The sequence below is a fragment of the Meriones unguiculatus genome, chromosome 17 (genome assembly GCF_030254825.1).
Source record: "Meriones unguiculatus strain TT.TT164.6M chromosome 17, Bangor_MerUng_6.1, whole genome shotgun sequence".
NCBI lineage: Eukaryota > Metazoa > Chordata > Mammalia > Rodentia > Muridae > Meriones > Meriones unguiculatus.
Window position 1 is genome coordinate 26,199,076 of NC_083364.1, and position 24,406 is coordinate 26,223,481.

At 40.5% G+C, this 24,406-nt stretch overlaps 1 protein-coding gene across 6 annotated transcripts in view; it reads left to right on the plus strand.

Moving 5' to 3' along the window:
* The window catches only part of Map3k13 (mitogen-activated protein kinase kinase kinase 13), a 147,659-nt gene that overhangs the window by 44,379 nt on the left and 78,874 nt on the right, over positions 1-24,406 (plus strand). Inside the window, exon 1 of one of the 6 annotated variants that reach the window (XM_021658070.2) lies at positions 7,163-7,375. The exons of the other annotated variants lie outside the window; for them this stretch is intronic. The gene's annotated coding sequence lies outside the window, so the exon portion shown is untranslated. Of the gene's footprint in view, positions 1-7,162; positions 7,376-24,406 lie in introns of those variants that run through there. 6 annotated transcript variants of the gene reach the window in all.

Below are 24,406 nucleotides of genomic sequence, written 5' to 3' on the forward strand. Positions count from 1 at the left end.
GGGGTGGCCTGTTTGTGGAGAGCTGTATATAGCCATTTTAAAAACTGAGCCCATACTTCCTAGATTCAGCATCTGGATCTTATAATATATAAGACTTCTAGTTCTTTTTTTTTTTTTTTTTTTTTTTGGAGTATTTGTACATTATGATATCACTAGAAGGATGTTTTTAAATTTTCTTGAGCCAAAGTCTCATGGAGCCTGAGCTAACCTCAGACTCACTATGTAGTCAAGGATGACCCTGAACTTCGGAGCCTCCTGCTTCTACCTCCCAAGTACTGGGATTTCAGGGGTGCAGCATGCCTCATGCACTGTGACCTTACACTGAGATGCAAAGTGCTAATATGGGCCTTGCCAGTTTTCGCCTGCCGTGGGCCACCTTGGTAGAATTCTCCCTGTTCTCTTCTGTCGGTGTTCTCCCATCCCTCCTCTGTACAGACCAGTTCCACTGTCCCCTCTTATGGTAACTGGCAATAACCACCCTGCTCATGGTGACCATTCTATTAGAAAGAAAAGAGAGACTTAACCCAGGCTTTCACTAAGAGGATGGCAGTGCAAACTGGGAGTGACAGAGCCCACTGTAGCATAAGGATAGGGTGTGTTTGTGTAAGGACAAACATCCACATGGCAGAGACAAGCAACTCACTAGAACAGACTGTTGTCTTGACTAGGGAAAGCAGATCCGAGCCTTCCCTCGCTTCCTCAGAGCTCTTGTGAGGCTGAATATGAACATCTTTGGTTTTCATATATTTCCTCCATGGATTGCTGTTTCCTCTTAAAACACATGGGCACGGTTGTTGAAACACCTGCTCTAACCTCACTTTAGGGTTATTGATCCTTCCAAGATTCCATTTTGACTCCATTCAACAGCAAGAACAATGTTTTTATGATTATCAAAGTTTGGCTCCCTCCCTCTTCTGTCTTAGGGATGAAACTGCTCACAGTGGGCTGTGCCCTCCCCACATCAACCATCTGTCAAGACAGTATTTCACAGACATGGCTATAGGCCAACCAGATCTGGAGGATCCCTCTGTTGAGATTCCTAGAGATGACTAGGATGTGACAAGTTGGCAGTTGAAGCTAACTAGGAACAGTGGCTTTTTAGCACAATGTGTAAAATATAAGTAAAACGTGATCATTTATAGCTCTGTTAGCATTGTGTTCCATAACAATTCTTGCTACCAAAGGAAGAGCTAGTGATACAGATAATTTAAGTTGGTAAGTGATAAAAACATATTTTGCTTATGACACAAAATTCGTTGGTAGAGTCTCCACTCTCTAATATTTTTCCTTGGCTAAAATTCCTACAGCATATGTAGACTAGTCTTAGAAGAAAGAAGCCATTAAGTGGCTATTCAGACAAAGCATTGAGAATTGGCATTAAACTCAGTGTCAGGAAAAGGATCCTAGGAAAAAGAAGGCTTTATAACCTATTTGAATAGAGAGAGATCCAAAGGTAAATCTGTTGGTCTTACAAGAACAAACAATGGGAAAGGCATGCAGTATAGAGATGTAGAGAGGAATTATAGCTCTGTGTGTTCATATGTGGCCTTGTGTGGTGAGGATAGAGGTTAATGTCACATATCCAAAGGAATGTTCTGGTGCGTATTCGCAGCCACAGCCAGGTGGGGGGCCGGGACAGGACAGTTACCTGGCGCACAAAGCTTGACATCAGCCTGGGCAGCATAAAAAGGCTTTATTTAAAAGGGGGTGGGGAAAGAAGAAAGAATATTAATCAAGGTTAGAGCCTTCTCTTGAGTGGAGAATACTGAACACTGATGTCAAAGCCAAAATAAAATGTAAATGCAGGGTGTTAGAAAACAGATCTTGAAGGTTGATCTACAAGAATATAGAGATAATTATTGTTAAGAAAGAGGCTCTGGCATGGCACACACCTATAATCCCAACATTCGGGGAGGCAGAGGCAGGCAGATCTCTGTGAGTTCTAGGCCAGCTGGTCTACAGAGTGAGTCCAGGACAGCCAAGGCTACACAGAGAAAAACTAGAGAGACTGGCGCAGGGGATCTGATTTTAATTGTCCTCATTGAGTGTGAGGGAGTAAGTACAAAGTCAAGAACATTATGCTGCGGTCTTTTTTGGCAAGTGACAGAAACCGATATCAAATTGGTTTAAGCTTTTTTTTTTTTTTTTAATGAAGTTGGGAGGGAGAGATTGGTTGGATTGTGGAGTGGGTAGGTACTGAAAAGAGACACTTCAGACACGTCTCTTAGATGCTCTGTCTCTGTTGTCGGGAATCTGGCTTTGCATGTAATATCCTCGTCTGCCCTTTGTATGGACAGAGACAATAGCTCTCTGTTCATGTTGACCTTAGAACTAGTATCCTAATTTTTTGAAGTGTTTCCAATAGTTTTGATGAACAGCCTGGGTTGGATCTGATAGTTTTCATTGATCACATGGCTGACCTTTGTCGTGTGTCTGTCCTTTTTCAGTAACCATGACTGAGGACATGGGGTGGCCAGACTTGTGCCACTGCTCACTCTTTGAACCCTAAGTGGGTTTCATCTGAATCAATAGGTTGAAAGTGGGAGGAGAGATGGTAAAGGGCCAAACCCAAATGGAAAAGGAAAGTATCTGCTGCCTCTTGTTTTCATCTTTTCTCCACTTAGAGTGAGAATGTTACCTTATACTTAGATCTCCCTGGTCTTGAACCTATGATCTGCCTGCTCCCACTTCCCAAAAGCTGGAGTTAGAGGTATACACACCACCACACCCAGCAAGGTTAAGCAGGACTTTAGTTTAGTTGCATCTTTTGCACCAGGTTTCAGGAAGTAACTTCTCAGTTTCTCTGTCCTTAACCCCAGTGTCCAGCCTAGAGAATGGGTGGACTAGGTGATGCCATGCACACAGTAACAGTTTCATTGTGCTCTTTTGGAGTGTAAAGTGTTTCCATTAAAGTTCCAGGCAGTATTTTTAGACCTCTGAAAGCTTGGTTATGGCACCTCCCCACAATTTGTATTATGGATGATGTATTTTGAGGTTGCTAAATATTTGATCATCTGAGAAACCATTTGCTCCGGTGTGTTTGCATTATCAGTCAGAATTCTTACATCTTTCATTAATAAGCACTCCTTTGGTAGGGATGCTTATTAAAACTTCATTATGCCACTAAGATTTGTCTAGATAGCATATAGTGTTACAAAAAAAAAAATCTGTTCTACAGCTGATTTGGCATTTTATTATCCTCTGAAAAAATATTGCAGAGTTCAGATCAAGTTAACTAATGTTACTCTTCTAAGTTTGCCATAACTCTGCATACATTTAAAGGGCTTCTTTAATCATAAAAATGACTGTAGACTTTACCTACATGAGGTTTTTAACTTTGAATGTTCACAATTATATATTTAATACTAAAATTATACTCACGATCATTTGAAGTGCTTATCATGAAATTTGTACAAATTGATGTTTGGAGGATAGTCAACACAAGTAAGAGCAAGCAAAGTGCTAGTTACAAAGGCAGGTTAGACATAAACAGGCTCTGATCATCCAGCTACAGGGGCAGAGCTGGCAATTCATGCAGTTATACTGCACTCACCTGAAATGCGGGAGTCTAATTCCTGAAGAACAGAAAACGTTTCCCTGCTATTAAGCTGCAGTACCAATCCCTTGCCTGAGATCTTTTTCTGGGAGGCACCGTGCAAGATGATGTCCCTCAAAGAAGCAATTTGGTCTTCCTTATAACGTTTTTTTTTTTTTTTTTTTTTTTTAATAAAAATGAGACCATGGGCTGAGTGACAGTGATTCTGCCAAGATGATCCATGCTGGTAACTGTTAGAGCATTATAACTTTGGAACAGTCGCTCGTAACACAAGAATAGTCTAGTGATTCTTAGAAAGGCATTTTTTCCTTGGTTATTTTTAAAAAGTGACTTTCTTTATCTAATGGGTAGTAAGCAAACAAAACTGAAGAGCTTGCCAAGGTCTTTGAATATTAAAATTCTCTTGTTGATTAATGAAGCTTGTGCTTTGGAAACGAGGTAGTTAGGATAGGGTTAACATTCAGAGACAGGAGTGGAGAGTTCAGACCAGCATTTCTGAATTAGTAGAGCATTTTCAATATATATATTTTTTCCAGAATGTATCTGTTCAAGTTTTATTATAGAAAAATGGAGATAGTGATTTCTTTCTATAATTTTGTTTTGTGTACCTGAGTAGCTGTTGAAACTTCTCTTCTAAAGCGGTGAAGGAGTCCGGGGTATTTGAGTAACAACAAACCAGCTACTGATACAGCACTGCATTCCATCTGCTGATGACTGTACTAAGCCCTATATGAGCTGTTTTAGTTAATGTTCACATGATACATGGTATAGCCTCCTAGAGACCTTTTCTTTTTTTTATGAAGGAGAAAATTCAAGTTCAGGCATTCTAGATTCCCATGAGTGATCGGCAGCCAGGCAGAGTGGTCCCTGGATCTCTTTGCCAGTTTTGACCACTGCACTCTAATACCTGGGGAGGATTCTGAGTCTACATGCATCAGTATTTGAAGTAACTGTACTCTTTTTTTTTTTTTTCTAATATTTTTTATCAGAAGCAGCCACTGAGTCTTGGTCCTTAGGACCTGCCTTAGTTTCTAGCTTTCTAACAAGCCATTTTTCTTTAACACACACACACACACACACACACACACACACACACACACTTTTCACAAAGAACAAAAACTAAAACAGCTCATATTTTTATAGCAAAAAAATGCAACTTGGTTTCTATGTTTAGATTTTATCTACTAATGAATTTTTAAAATGTTCTTACGTAAAGAGATCTTCTAGTCATTACTGAAACCTGAAGGAGCTAATTTGGTTCTTGAAAGATCCCGCTCATCTTTTAACGGCTGTGTAGCACTCCATGCTTGTCCGCATGCTGATGTTTAAAACTGCTGTGGTGGTGGGATTCAGCTGATGTTTTTAGAGATGACTGCACTGGATGTTAGCCATTAGCCACATGGGACTATTTTTAAATTTAAATTAATTAAAACCTAAGAGTTCGGTTCCTCAAGCACACCAGGCACATTTCACACAGTTAGCCGCTCGTGGTGACCACATCTGTGCATTCCTGGCACTGGTGACCATGGCAATGTATTCCTGTCACTACAGCAGATCCTCTTAGATGGTGTACACCTTTATATGTTTTCCTTCCTCTCTCCTTTTCTCCATAAACAATGACCTTTTCTGAGAATAATGTCTACATCTTCTATAGTTTCGATAGATGACTTCCCACGCTGTTTGACCCGGAGGACTCTTTGCTGGCTCAGTTGATGGTTTTGTGGTTCAGAGAAGCATCCTAATGCAGGCAGAGTTCACCAGGCTGAAGTGATGAGCTCATACAGCCATCTAGTTTTACTTTACCACATGATATAATATTGCTGTTACCTGACCCTTGCTTTAACTGTGGCAGCTTCTGGAGAAGAGCCAGCTGGCTTTTAAAACAGCTTTGTTCAGATACAGTTAACATGTAAAACCCACATACTTTTAATACAGATAGCTTGCTGTATTGGTTGGTGATCTTACTGACACAGAGCACAGTAAGTCCGTGTGGACTGTCAATTCCTTCTGTTAGTCTGTGTAATTTTAAGAGAAAAATCTTTTGGAGGTTTGGAAGGTTGATTGTATTGTTTTTTTTAATAATGTATTTAATTTTATTTTGTGTGTATTAGTGTGAAGTGTCAGATCCTTTGGAATTAGAGTTACTGAGTTGTGAGCTGCCATGTGGGTGCTGGGAATTGAACCCGGTCCTCTAGGAGAACAGTCAGTGCTTTTAACCACTGAGCCATCCCTCTAGCCCTTTGATTGTATTCTTGCTGGTTCTGAGTGCTATTAAAAGAAATGCATGTGCATATTCTTCATCTTCTTCCCATTTAATGATCCTGAAGTTAGTTTAGTTAAATGGCTATTTGGCATAGTCTTCGTGGTACACAGGGCCTGCTAGCAATACTTGTATACTCCCGTAAGCACTCCTAACTTGCATAGATAAGCTTCTTTGGTCTATCTTCCCCACAGTGATAGTTTACAAACTTCTTTACAGAGATCTGTTGACCCTCTTTGCCATTGGTATTCTATTCCTTATATAAAACAATAGTGGAAAGTCTCTGGGTAACAAACAACACTTCCCTTCTCCGTTGTACAAGGCATCTTGTTGAGCACTAGAACGCACCTCCATTGTGAAGGCTCCTGAGCCGCTAGACACCTCACAGCAGAGACCTTATAATGAGCGCCTCTGTTCTGGGTTCAAGGATTTGGGACCATTTTCCAAATACAAAAAGTGATGGTCAGTGTTAGGGGGAAGATGGTTACATTAATCTCCACTGGATACAACTTTTACAAATGAAAAGATTAAATAACCCATTTAACGAGTAAACATGGCTGTTTCTGCTGCTAAGATTCTATACTGAAGTCAAATTTTGCTCCAAGAGTCCTTTTAGAGCCTTGCCGTAACTGAATATCAGACATTAAATAAAATCAATGAGGGAATGCTGACATTATGTAAATCTAACAGTAAATTACCCCTCTCCCACTTTTGATACATCACAAAGGTCAGTGACACATTGTGATAAAAAGCGATCCAGTTTACATAATGCCATCTTAGATTATTACATGCATCCTTGCCCTGTTATTCTGATATCCCAAATTGTGTTGTAGGGTGTGTGCATGGTGACTTGTCACCAATTTTAGGGAGTAATTCTCTTTGTTTTCTTTTTATTACATCAGGCATGTTACTAAACATCAAGAAATGGGGTTAACAGAAATAGCTTTAGTGAATAAAGGATTATTTTATCTTTGGGGTTATTGATCCTTCCAAAATTCTATTTTGACCCCTTCATTCAACAGCAAGAACAATGTTTTTAGGATTACCATAGCTTTGCTCACTCCCTGCTCCTTCTCTCTTCTGTCTCTCTTTTTCAGTCTCTCTCTGTATCTCTCTGTCTCTTTGTGTCTCACTCTCTGTCTCTGTCTCTCTCTCCTGCTGCTGCTGCAGCTCTGCTGGTCTAGTTTAAGGCTGTGACAGATGTCTGATTGGCGGGCTCTGTTTATTCTGTGACCAGATTCTAAAAGAGGGCTGGCTCTACCTGCCTGAAGCCTATTGGCTGGGTAAACTCTGGGCCCTCCCTCTCCCTCCCCCCAACCTTTTCCTTCACAGCACATACCGCCTCCAAGTCTGTGCGGAATCCTAAACCAGCCCAATTTACATCCATTCATGAATGTGTGACGTCAGCAAGCTTTGAGCTCCTTTGCGGTGGGCCAGAGGATTGTGTGGGTAGAATCCCCTCCCCCTTATTTTTCCAATTCTGCAAGGCTCTTTAGATTAACCTTCCATCTTTTTAAAGCGAGAAAACGGAACAGCATGTGTAGGAATTCTTCATTGTTGTGAGTATTACACTCTTTTCCTGTTTCGTCAGCATGTATCTCACAAGGACAGATAGAGAATTTATTTGTGCTTTAGGCTTATTAGAAAACTGATATTATCGAGGTGGAGACAAGGTGAGAGAGACAAAAAAAGGCCGAAGGAAACCTGAAACCCCCCAATCCCCGCAGAGCTCAGCGACTGACAGCTGGTTGTTTCTTTCCTTGTCTGCCTGCTAGACGCTAGACATGGACATTTTTCGATTACGGTTCTGCACGTTACCTTCGGATGCTCGCTTGGTTTGTCTTAAAGGGAAACTCAGTTCCCTTCAAGAGGATGTGGATAGGTTGGGGGAGCCTTGGAGATTACCAGGAAGGAGCTGCGGAAAGTGGGGCCGGCAAGCCGGAGCAGGCTCTCACTTGCCCTGCGCTGGTCTCCGTGCTGCTGTCCTTTCTACCGTGTCTCACCCTTCACCTTGCCTTTGTTTCATAATCGTGTAACAGTCAATATCTTGTGTTTGCAATATGGGAAGATAAATACTTCTCGTTCAACCATTTTCCAAAAGCTTTTCTGATGAGAGCAGTTGGCATATACCTGTACGTGTTTGTTGCTCTTTTTTTATATCATTTTGATACCCAAAAAAATCTGCATTGAAGGCTAAGCAGGACTTATCCTTAAATTGTAAGAATAATTATTTTGTTAAGGATCGCTAATGAAGTTATTTCTTCCAGTGTTCCAGAACCGTTTTGTAAAGATATGCAACTGAGTATTTTCTAAGGTGAACTTCCAATTGAAAAGTTTACTGCACTGTGTTTTGGAAGTGGGGGAAAGTTCTGATGTCTTCCACATATAAAGTTGGCTTGATAATTTGTTTATAGTTTTAACAAGAAGTATCCATAGCTGTTTTCCAGTGCTCAGGTTTATTTTGAGGACATTCAAGAAAACAGATGTGCTCTGCCCAAGGTAGTCCCTGAGCCCAACTTTGAGCAACTGATATATTACTCTGAACTGTGCCTTTGGTTTTTCCTTCTGGAGGGAGAGAGAGAGAACGAGCCATCATTTCTTGTCATGCTACCATATCTTTGTCATGCTTAGTTTTGAGTTTTTCGTCTCAAGCAGAGGTTCTAAGTTGTAGCTCTCATGTTAGCTTTCAGATCATTCTTTTATGGATTATTTAGGGGGAAGAGTTATTCTTAATTTTCAAATGAACATACATTTCATTTTAAAAATTATCATACTGGAAACTGAAATATTTTATTTTTTTCTCAAAGTAAGATTGAGTGGCCTCATTTGTTTTTTTTTCTGTGTATTTTAATGCCTTAGAGGTGCAGAAGGGAACCCTCTGCCTATTGCCCAGGTAATTGTAGTTTTATGTTTTGTTGGTTTTATTTGCTGAGTTGAACACATCTGATGCTATTTTAGGTACAATTCCCTATACTTTAAAAGATCTCAATATATTGCAGCATTTTTCTTTTTTGTATCCTGCCAAGACTCTGTTGCATTTCCAAAGATACATTAAGTTGTTGAAGTCTACTAGAAGACCAAATCCTTAACCTTTAAAAAAAATTATATTTATGCAGTCAAAAACCATTTTGAGAAATGTTCATTAGACTCTGCCTTTATGCATATTTTATCAGATCAGAGTTTTATTTCTGTGAAGGATATTTAGCCCACACAGAGCTTTACTGAAGTAAAATCGTTCCTCTATGGTACAGAATGGATATAGAACTCTACCATCCCCACTCCTCGTGGCTATGTTCCAGAATATGTTTATTTTCATGTATAGCATACTTGTGGGATAAAACAATAACTCTTAATTGTTTAATATCAAACAATAAAATACTGTGTATCAGAGATTATCAACAGATGCCTTTCTGTCTAAAAGTTGAAACCAATCCAGGAGCAGGAATTAATTTATTTAGGAAACAAAGTCAGTCATGTCCCAGGGAGCTGGCAATGCAGTGGTTCCCAAGGTCAAGAGGCCACATCCATGGGTGTGTAATACAACAACCAAACTTGGATGGCAGAACCGGGGAGCTTGGTTTGCACTATCTACTTGCCTTCCCCTGTGTGCTCACTAATCACATGAGGAGCTCACATGACCTAAGAAAGCCAAGATGATCAAATCTCCCAGGTGGTGTAGTACCATACTTATATTTTTTTGTTGTTGTTGTTAAAATTAAAGAGAATTGCTTAAGAACACTCTGCTGGTTGAAGGGAAAAAAAGTTATTCAAAAAGATATCACACTCCTACTACGTCAATTATTATTCTGAAAAAAGACATGGAGGAGCCAAGGTTTTAGAAGATGCAATTTTTACTCCCAAGAAATCTAGAAGGTAAATTAGACATTGACTTTGACATTAGAATTCATCATACAAGTTTCCTCTTTCCCTCCCCTTTCTTCTCATTTTTCCTCTTTTCCTCTATTTCCACTATTGAGTGGTTCACCATGACCACAGTCAACCTTATAATAGCTTCATTATCACAAAGAAGAAGCCACACACTCACTAGCAACCACTTCTCATCTCTCATCGTCTCTGAGCACCAGGCAACCACTAATCAAACTCCCTTCTTAATGTTTCTTTGCTTGTTCTGGACATTTCTAATGAATGAGGTCATATGATGCATGGTCTTTTGTAATCAGCTTTTCTCACTTTTTTCAGTGTTCATCCTTGATTTACATGCGTCAGTCCTTCATCTGTTTTGTTGTCAAATAATATGAAGTGTACATAGTTAAAACACTTTACTTCCCCATTCATCTGTTCATGGGCATAGGCTGTTTCTACTTTTAGCTAGTAGGAATCCTACTGCTTTTTATATTTATGTACAAATTTTTGCCTATCTTTCCATTGTTCTTGGGATAGAAATGGTGAGTCACGTGATAACTTTTTACTAATCATTTGAGGAGATGCTGAACTGCTTTTTAAGTTGCCTGTACCATTGCACGTTCCCATCAGCAACACACCAGAGTCCAAATCTCTCCATGTCCCGGGAAGTGGCAGCTATTACCTGTCATGTCCTGATCGTCATGCTAGTCGGCCTGAAGAAGCATTTCGTTGGGCCTTTGTTGACATCTCCCTAGGGGCTAAGGATGTTGAGCATCTTTGATGTGTTTCCTGTCACATGCATATCTTCTTTCAAGAAATGTCTGTTCAGACCCATTGCATATATTAAAAATTAGTCATTTATGTTTTTATTATCAATTTATGAGAGTACTTTATGTTCTCTGAAATACAAGCTGTATAAAACTCAGCAGTTTGTAAATATATTCTCATATGCTATGGTTTGTCTTTTTCTTGGTGATGAATACCAAAAACTAAGTTTTTATGAAGTTCAATTTCTTTTTTTCTTTTTTGTGCTTTTGGTGTTATATCAAAGGCAATGTTCTCCTATAAGGTTATTAAGGTCCATGCCTAAGTTTTCATGTAGACATTTTATGTTTTTAGCTCAAAATTTAGTTAATTTTTCAATATGGTGTAAGAAAGGGATTCAACGTCACTTTAGAATATGGATATCCAGTTGTTCTTAAAAAGGATACTCTTTCCCCTGATAACTTGTCTTGGCATTCCGCCAAGGAACTTTCAAAAACAAAGTACCACTGCATGTGGTGTTTGCATCTGAAATCCTACTTGGGAGGCAGAGGCAGAAAGATTAGGTGTTCAAGGCCATCCTTAACACATAGTGACTTTGAGGTCAGCCTTAACTGCATGAGACCCTGTCTCATAAAACAAGAACAAAAAGACCTCATGTATTGCTTCCATTCCCAGAGATTCATATTGAATTGGCCTAGCCATAGTTTAGTCATAGTTTAGACATTTGAAAGTTCCTCTGCTGCTTATAATGTGTAGACAGGGTTAGAAACTATTTGTGTGGGTAATTGTAGGGTTAGTCTCAGGAAAGAAGAGAGGAGCTGCTTCTGAATGAGGACAAAGGATGAGTGAAATCAGAATTCTGGCCTGGAAAGGAAGAAAGAAAGCAATTAAGGCCACTCACACTCATACAGCAATTCATAAAGTGAAGGCAGTCACAGGCGGTGTTAGCACATGCTTATAAACCTTTTCAGAGCTTTCGTGTATATTATCTCATTTAAATATAATCCTCATCATACAAAGTAAATACTATTCTCATTTTGCAGCTGAGACGAAAGGCTTCTGACTCAGTCACAGATACCAGAGAATGTATGTAGTGCTTAGTTGTCAGCTCTAGTTCTTACTCATAATCTTTCTTTTATGTACCGTGGATTCAAGTTGGGTAGCACTGTGACTTTTTACTGATCTACTCTAGCATGACTTGCAGATCTTTTCTAATATTGCTCTGGGCTAGAAAAAAAAATAAAGTAAGTAATTGTAAGAATATAGGGTTAGGGGGTTGGCACAGCAGGTGCAGGGGAAGATAAGATGGTGGCGTTAAAGAGGATTATCATGTCTTAGATAATCATGGAGTCCAGACTGTTAGTGTAGATGTAGCTAGCAAGAAGAACCCTAAGAAGATCAAGGGCTAATATTATGGGCTGGAGAGGATGATTGAAGGGGTGGTAGAGAAATCATTATAGAAAAGAGAATGAGCCAAGCAGTATTGGCAGGTATAGAAGTGTTGTCATAAATTAAATTATTTATTTATTTATTTAATCAACAAACATTTATTGAATGTCTAGTATATATTTTACGTACCATTGTGTGGCAAAGAATAAAGGAGACAAAAAAGACTTGCCCTCATGGGGCCTATTTTATTCCAATGGAAGGAGACAAGTGGCAAATAAACTATTTAATGATAATTTTTTTTTGTTTTGTTTTTGGTTTGTTTGTTTTTTTCAAGACAGAGTTTCTCTGTGTACCGTTGGCTGTCAACTCACTTTGTAGACCAGGCTGGCGTTGAACTCACAGAGATCTGCCTGTCTCTGCCTCCATGAGGGCTGGGATCATGTGAGCCACTGCACACAGCATAATAAATGTTTTTAAGGAGGAAAATAAACATGAGGAGAGATTAGAAAGGTCTAGGGTAGAGTAAAGGAAAAGTAGTGTCTTTTCTACTTGAATTGGATTTTTTTCAGATATTAACTCCTCAAAGAGATTAAACAGAGGCTAAGTCAGAAGAGAGAAAGGGAGAGTGGAGGGAGTAAGAGGGAGAAGAGGGATTTGTTGCTCTGAGCTAGAACCCTTGGTTTATCATTTATCATTTATTGGTTTAGCATTCCATAAATACTGTCTATTATAAAGGATGCTTTTGGTGAGGGGAGGTGATGGAGAGAGGTATGAAAAAGTGTGTATGGGAATGAGTATGTATGGGAATGAGTGTGTATGTGAGAGAGAGCACTCATTGTATCACTGCTATGGCTAAAGAGGGTGGGTGGTCCCAGTTCCTCAATGGACCAGGTAGAGGACCACCAGTGTAGGCTGTAGGACAGACACTTAAGCTTCTTTTGATTTTCACACATAGTACGAGTTTTACAAACATACTATCTTGAAACATTCCCCTACCTTTTTCCTTTATCTCAATAGTTACTTATATTAAAGTACTTTTAAAAAATTAAAAATCACTTTATTGAAAAGAACTTGCATGCAAAACCACGATGCAGCTAGGTTAATGTAGTTACTCAGGCAAGAGTCTGTATGTTTCAGTAATTTTCTTTACAGTTAGAGTAACCATTCTGAAGCTTTGATGTAACACTTTCACTACCAATTATATTTTTATATACTTACTACCACAAAAAATTAAAAAGCCCAGGACAGAGTTAAAACTAGAAAAAAAATGACTCACTTTATGTCCTCTCTTACCATTCACATGCTCTTTAGAAGATGGACTTTTAAAAATAAGTGTGTCTTTTTGTTTATCTGTGACAACACAGTGACACAGTACAGGAAGACGTGAACTGAGTGTGAAAGGCCTGCATGCGGTTTGACCGTCCCCAGCAGAGCAGTTACCTTCCTGATGGCTGTGTTTTAACAAGCAAATGACCGTTTCTGAGGCACCCTGGTTAAAGTCCAGGTTCACTTTAGTCCTTTCCATGGGAAGCTGCTGCTGCTGAGAGCAGTGATAAGTGTTTCAGGTAGAGCCCAAGCAAGAAAAAAAAAAAATAAATGAATATCACACTTGCCCAGGGACGTCCTCCTAAACCAGCGGTTCTCAGCCTCCATAACACTATGATCCTTTAATACAGTTCTTCCTCGTGTCCTAGTGGCTCCCCACCATAAGATTATTTTGTTGCTACTGCATGACTGTAATTTTGCTACTGTTAGGACCTGTGATGCGTGACTCGTGTGAAAGGGTCATTCGATCCCCAAAAGGGGTCGTGACCCACAGATTGAGAACCGCTATGACCTAAACAGGGTAAGGGTTAAATATGACCTTGCAGTCTTTGGGCATGCCCAGTGTAAATGTCTTTGATTCAGCTGCTGTTGAACTCGAAAGAAAGATTCCTTTACACTGATGGGTCAGGTGTGGACTGAGGAGAAGTGGGGGTCAGCACCCCCAGTTTGGAAGCTGTATGGATTACAGCTTTTCTTTGATATGTTTAGTGTTCTCAAGTGAAATTCGTCAATCTAAATAAATGAACCCATTCATTTTGAGTTTAATTATGATTAGAGTGTTTAAGCATTTTACTATGATGTGTGGCTCTCTCCATCCATGTTGCTCCATCTTCTACTATTCTTTAGCTCATGTTAAAAGTGAGAAAGCAAGGATGGAGGGAGAGAATCAGTGAGAGGACTGTAAGGGCGATGGAGGATCAGTGGGGGACAGGAGTGAATGAGAATACAGTAAAACGGCGTGTCTGTATGAAATGCCATAAAGAGCCTGTGGCTTTAAGCCAGCTGAGGCTTAAACAGTAAACACTGAAAGCAAGAAAATAAAGGCTCATTAAATCCATAAATAGTAGGATTGGGCTCTGTAAAAATAAAACTATATTATTTTACATAATAGTTGCTGGCTTTTGAAATTTTATTTTCTTGTATTTCCCCAAATATCAAGTTGGTTATTGGATTAGTGTCTTGAACTTGTAGCTCCTGTTCAAGAAAAAAAAAAAAAAAATCAGTTGTATTTTTAAAAATAAGTAAATCTGGAGAGATGGTTCAATGAGTAGGGCCCGAGTTCAGATCTTCAGCACCCACATATACACACGCAAGCTGGGTTCACGGAAACAAAGCTGTAACCCTTGTGCTGTGGCAGCCAGTTCCCTAAGCTCCCTGCCTGGTCAGTCTAGCTGAGAGCAGCCTTCAGCTGAGATCTCTCAGGGCACCCCCACGTCAACCTCTGACTTCCACACGTTCTTCAAAAAGCAAGCACCCCTCCGCTCAACGCACACATCGTAATACGTAAACCTCACAAACCCCAGAGCTCTTTTCACTTTGCTGTTTGTTTTACCAGTCTAGAATTCTTCTTTCAATCTTTTTAATATGTGCAGTTGTCAAGCAGAGAAGGCTGATGTCTTTTTTCTTTTGTTTTTGTTTGTTTGAGACAAATATCTCATGTATCTCAGGTTGGTTTCAAAACCAAGCTGTGGTGACCTTGATCTTCTGCTCCTCCACCTCCCAAGTGTGTGCTCCTTGCCAGGCTGTGGTGTCTGGTGTTACCAGCTGTAAGGATTTGTGTGTTGGCCCCTTTAGCAGCAGTCCTTTTCTGTGAGGCGGCATGATAAAAAGCTATCTTCTTTCAAAAGCTGATTGTGTGCTACAGGGCAACCCTGAGAAAGTGCCCAGTAACTGTAATTTTAATTGTGTAAAAAGATTTAAAAAAAAAAAACAAACCAACAATGCAGGGCTTTCTACAGATGGATGCTGATTGTCTCCAGCGACACCCTGGACTGGGGCAGTGATGGAACTGACAAGTCTAAGAAGACAATTTGGTGAAACTCTGGCTTCAAAAAGGTTGGAGAAGCGAAAGACTGAGTTGATTGGGGGTGAGAGACTGCAGAAATGGCTGACAGTGAAAGATAGGAAAAAGAAAGACACAGGGACCAGAGCCCAAGGAGACAGTGGCTGAGTCCTGGAGGCAGGTGCCAAGCCAGGAGAGCAGTTTTCACCTGGAACTAGGAAGCTGCTGTAAAATCCAGACTGAGAAAGATTCTGTTTTAGAGTCTAAAGGGGACTGTCACAGTTGCTATTGCTGAAGAGAGATCAATTTGCAAAATAAGTCCACTGAGGCTTGTTGTTAGCCCAGGCACGGTGCCTGCATTGTTAGCTGCTGGCAGGCCTGCTGTTAATGGGAACATTAGACTATCTGCAGGCGTGGATAGCCATGTGTAATTGAGTCTAGTAAGATAAAGCACAGCAAAACACAAGCCAGGGACTGCATTTTCCAGGGAAAATAATCTCTTGACTGAGGCAAGAGTAAGCGGTTTACTAATTACACAGCAATTCTTTTCCCATATCACAACAAATTTAAGTACATATGCAGATTAAAGAGAAGCATCTGCAACATACCTATGGCTATTCCCATCATGACTTCCAGACCTCAGTTATGTTCTCCTTGCATTTTGTCCTGCAGAGCAGCTTCTGGGAAATGCCCACCTGACAGTGCAGCTGGTAAGCCTCCAGAGCCAATACGAAGACAGATTTTACTATTTTGCTACATTCTCCCTACCCCCATCTTTTTTCTCTTGCCATTTTGAGTAGAATCCCTTCCATCTGTTCATCTATGAAAAAAAAAATAACTGAACATTTGCTTTATATTGCTTGTGCCTTTAAATATTCTTAGAGACCTCAAGAATGGATTAGGTTTCTTGGAGAAAGGAATACACTTACTTGGCTTTTCTAGGTTTTACCATGCTTTTATTCAGCCAATATTTTTTTTTCCAATCATCATTTCCTGCTCTTCTCTGACCATAGTTTATTCACATCATAGTCACTCAGGAAGACAGAGGCAGATAGCACTTGAGTTAGAGGCCATTCTAGGGAATATAAAGAGACCCAGTGCTCTGTCTCAGAAACGAAGAAGGGAGCTGAGGATATAGCTCACTTGGCAGAGTGCTTACCTCGCTTGCATGAAGCCCCAGGTTCCAGCCCCGTAAACTAGTGTGGTGGTATTTAATCCCAGCACTGGAGAAGTGGAGGCAGGAAGATGCGTTCCAGGGGGATTTGGGGGGAAGTTATCTATATTGGTAAGAAGTGTGCATGTCTGTGTGCATGTGTGTGTGTGACGTTGCTTGGGCTTAAACCAAAGGTCTTGTGTGTGCCAGTCAAATGCTTGTCACTGAACCACACCCTTAGCCTAAGATTTCTTTCCACTGGATCTTATACCGTTGATTAAAAAAAGTTTTGGTATGTTACTTTTTTCCTGCTACTTAAAAGGCCATGGGATGATTTTTTTAAAGATTTATTTATTTTATGTATATGAGTGCTCTATCTGCATGTATACCTGCATGCCAGAAGAAGGCATCAGATCCTAGCATAGATGGTTGTGAGCCATCATGTGGTTACTGGGAATTGAACCCTGACCTTTGGAAGAGCAGACATTGCCCTTAACCACTGAGTCATCTCTCCAGCACCCCATGGGATGATTTTAAAAGCAAAGGCCATCCACTGAGGTTCTAAAAGCATTGGACTAGCCCTTTCCCTGCTCTCTCTTCCTCTGTCTGTCTCTGATACAACAATGGTGCAAATGAGTGTCCTGGCTAATACCATCAAGAGCATCAACAGTGCTAAAAACAAGAGGCAAATGCCAGGTGCTTGCTGGGCCTGTCCCAAAGTCATCATCTTGCTCTTACTCCTTATCGGCACATTTGGAACTGCTGACGATCAGGAACTGGGAAGTGTTGCAAACTTTACAGGCAACTGAAACGGGTATGGTGTGGTCAGCCTAGAACCGGTGTGCTAGTCAAAGACTTGAGCAATGGCAGAATAAGCTGCTCCTGTCTGGTAGTCCATAAAGAATCAGGACAAAACACATGGGGGGAAAGCCTAGGGAGCTCTTTTTTCTGGGAATGCAATTCATACTCAGATAAGATGCTGAGTGGGGGGAAATAAGCTGTGGTCTAGTTCTGGAAAGTAAAAAGGGGAAGGCTGGTGACTTGGTTCCGTGACATAAGAACCGAAGTTCAGATCTGCAGCACCCACATAATGCCTTTAATCCCAGTGTTAGAGGAAGTGTTGGGAAGTGGAGGCGGGAGATCCCTGGCAAGCTGACTAGCTAGACTACCTGAAGTCATGAGCTCCAGGTTGAATATTAAGATCCTACCTTAGCCAGGTGTGGTGGCATGCACCTATCATCCCAGCACTTGGAAAGTAGACGTAGACAGATCTCTGTGAGTTCCATGCCAGCCAGGCTACACAGAAAGACTTTGTCTCAAAATAAAATAAAATGCAGCAGCAACAGCAGCAGAATCTAATCCATAAGGTGGGAAATGCTGATTGAGGAAGACACCCATTGTCATCTTCTGGCTTCCGCTTGTATACACACATGTCCATACACATGCCAACATTTACACACACATGCACACCAGCCACACAAAATGAAAGGAAGTAAAGAGGGATGGTAGAAGAAACTCTTTATTACTGCAAAGCAAAAGGGACCATTGAAGAAAACTGAAGACACTCCAAGGAAGTGCCTGTCCAGGAGACGACCTTACGTCGAAGGCTTGCCAGGCTCACGAGCAACGTGAATGCATGACGGTGACTTACCTAAAATAGCTCGTACCCACAAATCCTGCTGTGCTGAGCAATCAGGCATTTGAATAAACCACGTTCTGGACTTGAGCTTCTGTGTGAGCTCTTAAGAAGTATCTTTTCCTGAATAGTAGTAACCAAGGCTTTGTCAGAGACCAGGAACACATTGGAAAAGTTAGAAAAGAAAACACTTTTCCTAGAAAATCCCTCAGAATATCTTCCTGTATATAATTGTAAAATATAGTTGATGAAACAAAATCTCAATAAAAAGTTTTACAGTGACTTAGTGATAGATTCTTTTGTGGGATATGCCTAAATAAGAAGAAATAAACACAATTTTGCTCACTCTGTTTCTCAGTTGACCTTCCATACTGCCTGCCCCTGCTAAAGAGACAGATTGAATCAATCCAGTTAGCTCGACCCAGCTCCAAAGTGAGAAGACGTTCTTTTGATCAGTTGTAAACCACGTATTTCCTCCACAAGGATGCATTAGCATCTTTACAGTATTGATTCAAGAGTCTTACTGTGAACCAGCCGAAGTAGTGCTTCAAAAAAATGTCACCTGGTGTCCAATATCATCACCAGTACTCGAGAACTTGTCAGAAATGAAAATTCTAGGCCTGCTCCATTTTCTGCAGTCAGAAATGCTGGCAGCAGGTCCTGGCGTCTGTGTTTAAAAAGCTAACTAGTGGAAGATGGCGGATGCTAAAGCTTGTGAATCCTTGGTTTACAGAAAAGCTCAGATTTTAATGTGGATAGGCATTGATGGGGCTTTTGTTTAACCAGATTCTGGACACTTGATTCGGCAGCTATTCTAGGTAGCCACCACGTGATGCTGATGCCAACCGCTGTGAGTAGCAAAGCACTGAGGTCTGGGATCTCTGTTGCCACCCAAAGGCTCCTGTGTTAAAAGGCTTGCTCCTCAGCTTGGTGCTTTTGGGAGGAGGTGGAGCTTGTAAGATGTGGGGCTAGGTGTCAGCACCTCCTTGGGATTGTAGGAGAGCAGTCTGGTCTTTTCTCATGAGCTGAGCTGTTTGCTCCACTACCCATCCCAGCTGTGATGGTCTGCCTCACCACAGGACCCAAAGCAACAGCCAATCAATCATGGACTGAACCTTCCAAAAATAAAATAAACCTTTTCTCTTTACAGGTTCGCTATCTCAAATATTTGTTAGAGTAACAGAAAGCTGATTAACTCTGGCTCTGGAAGAACAATTATAGGCTGCTCCAAGAACTAGCACAATTAAGTAGGCTTCAGCAAAGTTACGAGTCTCCCACTAGTTCCTAAGGGAATGCTCCTCCCAGAAGAAGCTTTCTGCATGACATTGATCATGGCAGCATTTTAAGAAAGAAAGAAAGAAAGAAAGAAAGAAAGAAAGAAAGAAAGAAAGAAAGAAAGAAAGAAAGAAAGAAAGAAAGAAAGAAAACTTAATTGCCCAATAATTGGAAAATACAGTGAATCCTCCTTCTTCACAAATACTATAGCTACAAATTTACTTGGCAACTGAAATTTATTCTTAGGCCAAGTCAACATTCCTGGTACTCTTCGATGGTTTTCACAGATAAGCACAGACTAGCAAACATCTGGGCTGTGTGACATACTCTCAGCCTATGTTGAACAGAGTGAAGCTCCGGATTCTTATTTAGGCTCCCTGCTGTGGGTAGGCCGTCTTCCTGCTGTAACTCTAGTCAGAACTAATACACTTCTGTGAGAAGTAACCCAGTCTCAGGAGAAATACGTCAACCATCCCTAAGAGTCTTACCTTACAACACCATGCTTGGGTAGTAATTCCAACCTGAGTTTGTCAGCTATCAGAACATCAAGGCTGGAGTAGGCTGCTTACTTCATGAGAAAGGAACCTTACAGTGGCCTCCCATCGCCTCCACCAAGTGTGTGTGTGTGCTCACCTAGACCTCTCACGTGTGTATGCTGATGGTCTAGACCTCTCAAGTGTGTGCTGATGGCCTAGACCTCTCAAGTGTGTGCTGATGGCCTAGACCTCTCATTTAGCCAACATCTTAACCCTGGGGCTTTAGGGTAGCATCTCAGACCAGTTGGTAAATGGAGTTCTGAGGGATGACCAAAGAGAGACACTTGAGGATGCCTTGAAGGTTTTTGCAGCAGCAGGGGGAATAGTCTCAAGTAGACGAAACCCTGAGCAACTTTGTAGAAGCACATTTATTGATTGATACGCAAAAGTTATTTTTAGAGTTGAGTCAAGTTCCTCATCAGAGCCGCTGATCTATGTGCTGCCTGAAGAAACATGACCCACGCACTTCTCAGTCCTTATTGTGCGCCATTTGCAGGGCTCAGTAAGGCAAGAATTCCAGGTTTGCCAGGAATGTCTTGTAACTGAAGTCATGCAAAGGTCATAAAGCTTCTTCAGAAATACATCTCCATAAACCTCAGAAAATAGTCACCAATTAGATATAAAAGATTTCCTCAGGGCTTGGATGTGCCTCAAACAATCCAAACACTTGGCTTTCACGCCAGACACAATGACTTTACTAAATTTCCCATTATGCAGACAGAAGCTTGGTCTCCAGTATGGTGGTGTTCTGTCAGGGAGGAGAACTTTGAAGAGACGGGGTCTGGTGGGAGGTAATAAGGTCACAGGAACCCTCAAGAGAAGATCATTAGATATAGTGATCTCAAGAAGAATTGTAGGATTGGCTTATTTCTCTTGAGAACTGGTTGTTAGAAAAACAGAAAAAAAGAAAAAAAATGCAAGAAAGAAAACCCAGCAATCCTGACCTGTGCTTCCTGCCTTGCCATGTGGCCACTTGCATGAAATTATTTTTGTCACTACTTCATAACTGTAATTTTGCTACATCATAATGTAAAATATCTGATATGCAACCCCCAGAGGGGTTGTGACCCACAGCTTGAGAATCACTGATGTAACATGAGCTTTACAGCAGAACTATGCTCTTGAATCTCCAGAATTAAGAGCTGAATAAACCTCTTAGATGTGTGGCACCTAGCCTCAGGTGTTTTATCACAGTAAAATAAAATGTCTGAGGACATCCCTGGCTTTTTAGCAAAGGAAGAAACTGGCTACTTTTCTTTGAGATCTCTTCTCCTTAAACTTCCTAGGCAATTTTCACTTTCTCTTTTGGTGATCCACTCCTCTGAAGAGGTATCCCTGAATGCTTTCATGAAAACTTGGGCAATGACTGATTGGCTTTTGCCAAATGTATGGGGGTGTCAGGTGTGGTAGTCATGGTACCCCTCCAGTGGAGCTATCTAAAAGACCCCAAGTGTCCATCAGTGGTTTCATTTGTATAACCTTCAAGTGTATGTGTGTGTTGGGGGTGGGGAGAAATCCTTGCCTGGTTCCCAGAGAGAGAGAGACTTGAGGAAAAAGTGAAGGCAAGAGCTATTAGCAGGGAACTGGGAGAAGCCAGACAGAGGGTTTTAAAAGGTGTCAACATCAGAGCCCATTAGGATGCTAACAGAGCATCCATCTGTTAGCCCTCCTCGTTTTTTCTTTTGACCTCTAAGGCTTGACTTGAGAGCTTCTTTTAGGCACTTTGATAGCTGTTGGAGTGTCTAGAATCACAGTGTGAGCTCTCTCACAGATGGCTTTTAGAGAGGGAGGAGAAGAAATTTAGCCATCATTTGATTTTTTTGAGTTTAAAACAAGAGTCTGTCCCTTCTCTATGGGCAGACACAGATACTCTAGGGAGTATTTAATTGAGCCAAGGTCTGTACCTTGAATCTGGACAACATCTTTATCAAGGAGAAGATCATTAGATATAGTGATCTCAATAATATCACATTTGGGTGTAAGTTTGTTGTCTAGGGAATGTGGTCCCTTGGACTGTTAAAGAAACATAACAATGATCTTGCTGGGTGTTTGAGACCATGTAGTTGACCAAAATTAATAGATTTCCTGTTTTATTATCAAAGCCAGCTGAGGCTCTGTTTCTCGGGAGTAGGTTGGGCTGTGGGGCGGGGGTGGGTTGTTGGCTCCTCTGGCCCTCCTTTTGCTGGTGGTTCCATCTGTGTAAAGGTAAGTCAGAGGCTTTGTTTCACTGTGAAGAAGTTTTTCATCTCGATCAACCCTCCTCTTTGTAGACGAGACACTAGTTACATGAGGTCTCCATGGCCTCCCTGAACAGCAGAACAATGTTTCCCCAGGAGACATCCCATAGTTTCCTGGAGGGTGTCTTAGTCAGTGTTCTACTGCTGTGAAGAGGTAACACTGCAACTCTTTTTTTTTTTCTTTTAGGATGTCATGACAAGTTTATTTTAAAAAACACTTATAAGTAAGCTCATACAGACCACACAGGGTATATTTAGAAATGTTTATGTCTGTACAAATGCTTGCAACAACAATTATGAAAAAAGCAGTGAATCTAAAAGAGAGCAAGGAGGGGCATATGGGAAGGCTTAGAGGAAGGAAAGGGAAAGAAAAATGATGTAATTGTGTTATAATCTCAAAAATAAATAAAAAATGAAAGAAAAAAAAGTTGGAATAGATTATAGCTCATTGGTAGAGTTCATGCCTACCCTGCTAAACAAACAAAAAAACCAAACAAACAAATAAACCCTTGGTATGACCTTAAGCAACTCAACATAAAGAAACATCTAATAAGCCAATCGCTTCCTAAAGAAGATCCCACCTATAAATGGTGTAGGGAAGAATCCATCTTACTTGATCCTGGCTCTACTGTTTTCCACAGTATACCTTAGAAGAATTAGCTAAGTGCCTCTGTTAGCCTTAATCTTTCCTTGTAAAAAATAAATAATAACAAGTATATTTAACTCACTTGTGGAAATCAACCAAAACTCCATGTGCTGTGCCTGTACAAAGCCTTTGACAAACATATTTTATTATGTAATGGATCTTTGGCACAGTACTAGGAATGGCTATGTGTATGAACAATAACAAGCTCCCCATGACTGAGTTCTGAGTGTAAAAAGTCAAGTTGCAGATAATATCTACAAAATGCTATTTATGAGAGCTATAGTTTCATGGAGACATTTATTGTTTGGATACTCACAGCTCTTAGAATGGTTACTCTTTACTTCATGAAATGTGGGAGAGGGTTCAAGAGGAGGAAAGGCTTCTGTCAAAGTTAAGATTTTTTAAATTTGGTTTGGCACAAACATGTGAAAATATAAATGTACTCATTCCTTTGTAAAAGTGAGAAAAGAGCAAGTTTTGTTGTTCCATTGAGAACAAAAATATATTCTGGAAAGATTTCAACCTTATTTCTGCCAAAAATGGCTTTTGTCTTATTTCCAAACAAACAGTGACACTGCAACTCTTATAAAAGAAAATATTTACTTGGGGCTTATGTATAGGTTCAGAGGTTTAGTCCATTATCCTCATGGCAGAGAGCATGGTGCAGGAGAAGAAGCCAAAAGTTCTACATCTGGATCCAAAGGCAGCAGGCAGAAAAAGAAAGACCCTGAGCATTGTTTAGGTCCTTGAAACCTCAAAGCCCATCCCCAGTGACACACTTTCTCCAACAAGGCCTCACCTACCCTAATAAGAGCATCCTTCTCAAGTCGTACCTCTCCCTGATGACTAAGCATTCAAATGTACGAGCCTATGGGAGCTATTCCCATTCAAACCATGACAGAGTGCAGGGGCAAAAGACTGTCTTTTGATCCCTCTTGGCTACGTTAGTATAGGCCTCTAAAGAGGAGACACTCAGAAGGTCAGCCTCACCAGTCTGTTTCTTTTACACACTATGTAACATTTAGACAAAACCTGGCAAAAACCCAACAATTTTAAATAGTATTTGATGAGATGTACTTTTTTGTTTTTTTAAGCCAATCCTTATAACTGTTACCAAAAGCAGATCAATAGTTCCAATGATTTAAGTAGAAGTCTGATTGAACTTTGACCTTAGAGATTTTTAAGAACTTAGACCTTTGTAACTTGTACAGCCTTTCTAGATTTCATTGTCATTCCAAACATCTTAACCCACATATGCAAACCCTTTTGTATTAAAAATATTTTTTGTGTCTTCATCTTTTTTTTTTTTTTCTTTTGGTTTAACTGTGTGGTCTTGGCTGTACTGGACTTGCTTTGTTGACCAGGTTGGTCTGGAACTCATAGTGATCCACCTGCCTCTGCTGGGATTAAAGGCATGTGCCAGGTTTAGTATGTCTGGTTTTATATTGAGGTCTTTGATCCACTTGGACTTCAGTTTTGTACAGGGTTGTAAGTATGGATCTATTTGCATTTTTCTACATGTAGATATCCAGTTAGACCAGCACCATTTATTGAAGATGCTATCTTTTTTTCCATTGTATGGTTTTGGCATCTTTGTCAAAGATCAGATGGCCATAAGTGTGTGGGTTTATGTCAGGGTCTGCTATTTGATTCCATTGATCCACCAGTCGGTTTCTATGCCAGTACCATGCAGTTTTTAGTACTGTTGCTGAATAGCACAGATACTCCAACCAAGGACCATTCATGGAGATAACCTAGAAC